Raw genomic sequence first — 6694 nt, 5'->3', positions numbered from 1 at the left:
TTTCCTTTTCAAATTTTCATAACTTCTTTGGTTCCTCACGCTTCAAGAGATTTTCATTTAAACTCCAGCTCCGCGTCTTTAATCTTATTCGCATACCATTTTCTCGTTCCTATTTATTGTAGTCACTTCATACTCTTTCTTTTAACAATGACCAATTTAGGAGATGAACCTGTAAATATTATAAACATACTGCATAGTAATGATATAAGAGACATTTCATCTCACATATGGGTGGTAGACCCAGAAGTTCATAATTGTTCCTTTGACAGGAACACACCCTTTGGAAAACCTCATACTTCTTTGGATCAAAACCAAGCCAAAATGGAGAAAAAAACTTGATTTTTAAAGACCCGGGATCTACACATGTCATTGAGCAATAAAATCACATCATTGAGCGGGCAAGTTACATCACAAGATGAGAAGTCAAACCACTAGGAGAGAAGTCAATTCGTTGGACGAGAAGTCAATTATGTAGAATGAAGAACAAATTTACATGTAAAGTGAGAGGGTCAAGATATGATAAAAAATGAAGAACAATTTTTTTCCTAGTAGCTTGAACGCAGGGACGGAGCTACATTGCCAACACTGTAGGCATGTGCCCCCATTTAGTTTTGATTTCTATGCAGTACTACTATGTGTTTCAAATGCTATACATGAGTATAATAATGCAAAACTATATACAAGATACCTAAATGCAACCATTAAAGTCTCATGTACATCTCCAACCCCTTTCATTATTTTAATTCATTTAACTTTTAAAAAAACACACTATTAATAACATATATACTTTTTTATTTTATTTTTCTAGTTTATTTTTCGAAGCATACACATACAATTTTATGCACCTAAATTTTAAGAAAATTTCTCACCCACCCCTTAGGCATTAGGCGCACCACCGAATTGACCAAACTGTCCTCGTACTTCCGTAGATGCATCTCCGGAAGCATCCTTTTTTTTGCTTAAAGTTGTCTTGTTTCGTAGATGCACTTACGGAAGACTTCTGAACCTTCATCTTCGGAGTCAACCCATACCCAGAACCAAAACAGCAGCATTTTGAACCATAAAAGACCCATGCATTGATTCATTGATTAATCGGCATTACAACAAAATTTCCAACAGAAAATTAAGAAAACTAAGAGATCTAAGAAATTACTACGGTTAAAACAATGTCATCTAATTCATGCATGATTTGAATGCAATCCATGTCGTATTTCACTTCATCCCACCAAGATTCCTTTTCTCCGGTCACAGAAGAGGTCCTTGTTCTAAGCCTCGGGATCCTTTTGATGACTTCGCCGGGTTTGTACTCCCCCTCTAAAAAAGACATGATAATCCTCTTGAGTTGGTCGAACGAATGGATATTCCAAAACTTAACCAACATAGGGGGTTTGACGGGAGAGAAAATGACATGCCCTTCCCTTTATATGATATTCCGATTCAGGATCGGGACGCTTGAATGATGTTCGCTCCCATGATTGTGGCCTTATGCGAGACATTTTTGTGTGTGTGTTTAGGGTTTGTGTGTAATGCAAACCTAAAAACCTCAAATTTATAGAAGCCTTTGGAGACTATGGACCTCACAATTTCTGTCACAGAAAGTTCCGTAGATATATCCACAGAAGGGTCATAAATTTCCCCTTTCCGTAGATGCATCTACGGTAAACACCCATAATATTTTAAAGTAGTACCTTCCATAGATGCATCTACGGAAGTTTTTCTGTTTGTTTTGTAACATAAACAATGCAGTAGCAGAAGTTTGAAAAGTAAAAACTCACAAACACATAAACACATAAGGTAAGACTTGCTAAAAAAGGATTATATTGCAATGTTATAGAGTGCATATATTACACTTTGAAAACTAGATAAACACATCAAAAGAAATGTCGCCGACTAAATCTATTAGAGGTTCCATTCTTGACTTTTCGGCATTTGATTCCTTCTCGATGTTGTTCATCCTTTCAAAATCGTGCATCCTATCCACAAAACGGTCAGGCCACGTATCGACAACTTCGGTATGATGAAGTGCCCATTCTAGTGAAGTAGGTGGTATGAGGCATCCCGGTTTCAAGTAAACTTGTACAAAATGACGGGATTTGGCGAGCCATCCAACACATATAATACGATCAATTGGATTTGTAGGAGCGGAAAAAAATGGTTTCTGAAAAAGCAACACACACACACACACACACACACACAAACACACACACACACACACACACACACACACACACACACACACACATATATATATATATATATATATATATATATATATATATATATATATATATATATATATATATATATATATATATATATGACGTATCATATGAGAATAACATTTTTATATGAGAACATGAGAATGAATCTGAACCATTAGATTTTAAAATAAATGGTGGAGATTATTTGTCAATCTTTTTTTCTCTCTCCTCCATTATTAAAATAAATGATGGATGAGAGAGAAAAAAATTGACACATAATCTCCACCATTTATTTTAAAATCTAATGATTCATATTCATTATCACATTCTCCTCCATTATTAAACTAAATTATGGGGGAGAGAGAAAAAAAGAATGACATATAATATCTAGCATTTATTCTAAAATGTAACGGTTCAAATTCATTCTCATGTTCTCACATAAAATGACATTCTCATATGATATATATATATATATATATATATATATATATATATATATATATATATATATATATATATATATATATATATATATATATATATATATATATATATATCTACTTAATATAAATCTAAGGTTGTCATGATGGCAACCCTAGACAAAACCTTAGCCTCAGGCTTATGTGACAATCTCACAAAGCTTCTCAAACTAAACCAAATTTCCAAAATTTGTATATTTTATAAAATTCTATATTTATTCTAAATATAAATCTCTAATAAATTTTACATTAAAAATTGTCAAATAAATATGTTATTAATTTTTTAGAATTAATATCCCAATTAAGAATAAAGTATTTTACAACTTTTATAACTCTTATTACCATTATATATTATTAACTCTTACATTATTTTTTTCTATTTTATAAATTAGTAGTCACTTTGATTGATTAAAATTAAATATTTAACTAAATAATTTTAATTATACATTAAGATAAATATTTTCTCATAAAATTTTTCTTATATTTTCTCATAATTGTTTTTTAAATTATATTTAATTGATTACATTATATCTTATATTTTTTAAAAGAAAATATTTAATTGATTACAACTTAAAATATATAAAATAATAATTTTTAATTGAAAATAATTAAAAAATAGACTCTAAAAATTTTATTTACAATGTTAAAAATACACAATTTTTGTAACTTTTAAAAATACACAACTTTTACTTATTTTAATGTTACAAATACTACATATATAACTTAAAATATTATAAATAATATAAAAAACCCCTACAATGTTAAAAAATAATTTTCTTATTATTTTATTTTTAGTTGACTCAAATAATATATAGGAATACCAAAGAACCAAGATATTGAAAAAAAAAATTATATTTGATTGCATTGAAACAAATAATTAATTTAGATTAAATATATTTTTACCACTCACTTAGTTACAATCAATCTATTAAAGTTGAATAATTCTTCACACAAGAGAGTAATAATCAAACTCTTTAATTCCTTTTACGTTATTTCTCAAAGTAGTCGTAATAATAATAATAATAATAATAATAATAATAATAATAATAATAATAATAATAATAATAATAATAATAATAATAATAATAATAATAAAAATTTTAAAATTTAAAATATAATTTATATGTTAAAGTTAATATAATTCAAGTACTTATATTTTTATAGTCATAAAACTATATGTTAAAGCCATTTATATAAAATTTATTCTATTTATATAAATAACATAATAATATACTGAATAAATATTTGAACTACATTTTTTTCTATTTTGTAACTTCTATTATATAATAATAATGAATAGAATTAATATTGAATTTATTTTTGTAACTCCTATAAAATAGTAATGATGGATATAATTAATATTGAACTTATTTTGTAACTCCTATTATATAGTAATGATGAATAGAATTAATATGCAATAATATATAAATAATATATTTTTAAATTTTTTAAATTTAAATTATAATTAAATATTAAAGTTAATATAATTCAAGTAGTCATATTTTTATACTCATAAACTTATATGGTAAAACCATTTATATAAAATTTAATATATTTATATAAATAATATAATAATGTACCAAATAAATATTTGAACTCCTATTATATAGTAATGATGAATAGAATTAATATTGAAGTAATTTTTGTAACTCCTATTATATAGTAATGATGAATAGAATTAATATTGAACTTATTTTGTAACTCCTATTATATAGTAATGATCGATAGAATTAATATTCAACTTATTTTGTAACTCCATGATTGATTATAATTTTAATTATTTATTATTGTTTTATTTTATATTCACATGTATATATATGTCATATTGAGTTAACATTGTTTTACGCAAACAAATCATTGGAGGTATTTGACGGTGTTTATTGCATTTTTTTATAACTGTTTTTGTTTCACTTTACATATGTCTTACCATTTGTTTTGTGTCATAATATAAACTCGAGTTATTTTATTTCAAATAGTTAAATTTTTGTTTATATTGATATAACTTTTGTTAGTGTCATGTTATAATTATTTTTATAATTTTTTATTGGTTGATGTGAATATGACTTCTTTTTTTCATGTGAATCAGAAAAAAAAGAAGATCGTGATAAAATTGTATTACGTTACTACTGTTTGGAAAATCTAATATTCATTTAGGTAAGTACAGGTCTATAGTCCTATTATTTGCATGATTTAAAACTCTCATTTTTATTGATATAACTTTTTTTCCAGTGTGTAATTCTACCTTTCTTTCTAATTTTTGTATTGGTTAACATAAATATAACTATTTTTTCATGTGAATCAGGATCACAAGATATATGAGACAAGATATATGAGACTTTTGTTTGTAGATTCAAAATTAATTTATAATAAATATGGTGTTAACGGATAAAAATGTATTTTAAAATATTTTTATTCTATTGGTATTCATTTAAAGAATTATCTTTGATAAAAAATACTTTTAAATTAAATTATTAATTAAAGTTTAACATTAGATAATTCGAAAATAAATAAAATAGTAATGCTAAAATTGTTGTGATAAAAATTATAAATTTAAGTTATTTTCTTTATTTTTTTAAAATTATAGTACAAACAATATATAAATAGTTGAAGTGCATATCTATGCTTATTAGTATTATACACCAAAAACTACAAGTTTTAATAAATAATAAATTAAATAATTAAAATTTTACACAATAAGTAAAATGTATTTAAGTTTTTAATATGTGCAAAATTTTATTCAATTATAATATATCACATAAATTTCTTGGTTGTTTTCTAATTGATAAAAAATACTAATTATCTTTAAATTATTTATCAAACTTATAATCTAAATTCATATGAGTTATCACATTTTAAATATTTTATTAATTTTTTGTTAAAATTAATATTAAATTATATTACAGTAATTTAAAACTTTGTTTAATCATTAACTATTGTTATCTAATTTTTTTTTTGGTAATATACCCGTGCAGCGCACGGGTAGCTTAACTAGTATATATATATATAATATATATATATATATATATATATATATATATATATATATATATATATATATATATATATATATATATATATATATATATATATATATATATATATATATATATGGCTTTAAATCTCAAGCTTCAACTAAATCTGACGATTGATATTAATAGTTCTCGTTTCTCACAATAGATATCAGTTCTCACCGGATATGCTATATATATATATATATAATGATGAATTAATTTATACATGATATCTAAGGAGGACTTTTTTATTTTTTTTTGAAAATGATCGATTATTGAGTTAGGGTTTATTTTGAATTATACATTTAATTCTTAGGTCAACTTGTAAATCAGCAAGTCAATGATATAAAAATATGTTTAAAAATATACTAGTTCTATGGCCCGTGCGTTGCACGGGTTTGATTAGAATTTTGATCTTAATAATTTATATATATATAAATTATATCATATAGTTAAACGTATTTTTAAATTATATTAAATATATACAAAATTTAAAATATATGAGAATTTCTAATAATTTATATATATATATATATATATATATATATATATATATATATATATATATATATATATATATATATATATATATATATATAATTTCAATTATGTTCTATAAATTTGAAAAATTTCACTTATTTACGTGAATAATGCAATATTATAAAAAGTGTTATTTTAAATTATTTGTAGATAAATATTTATGATTAATCATTAAATTCATAATACATATAAGAGTATATCAATCTAAATTTCAGTTATTCTTTTAGTATTATTCTATAACTTATAAAACCTAAGATTTTTTTATTCAATGTCATGTCCAAAAAAAGTTTTAAATAGTATATTCTATACATATTTTTTTAAAAATAAATCATATTATATCTTATCATATTGATTTTTATTTGGTGTTCCTATATTAATCAAGTAACTCCATCCATATTTTTATGATTTTTTTGTTTGTTTATTATAGTGGAAGAGATATGTTCTTACTTGGTTAATGGATTGT

The sequence above is a fragment of the Vicia villosa genome, linkage group LG6, assembly GCF_029867415.1.
Source record: "Vicia villosa cultivar HV-30 ecotype Madison, WI linkage group LG6, Vvil1.0, whole genome shotgun sequence".
Classification (NCBI taxonomy): Eukaryota; Viridiplantae; Streptophyta; class Magnoliopsida; order Fabales; family Fabaceae; genus Vicia; species Vicia villosa.
Note: the sequence above shows the minus strand (reverse complement) of the source record.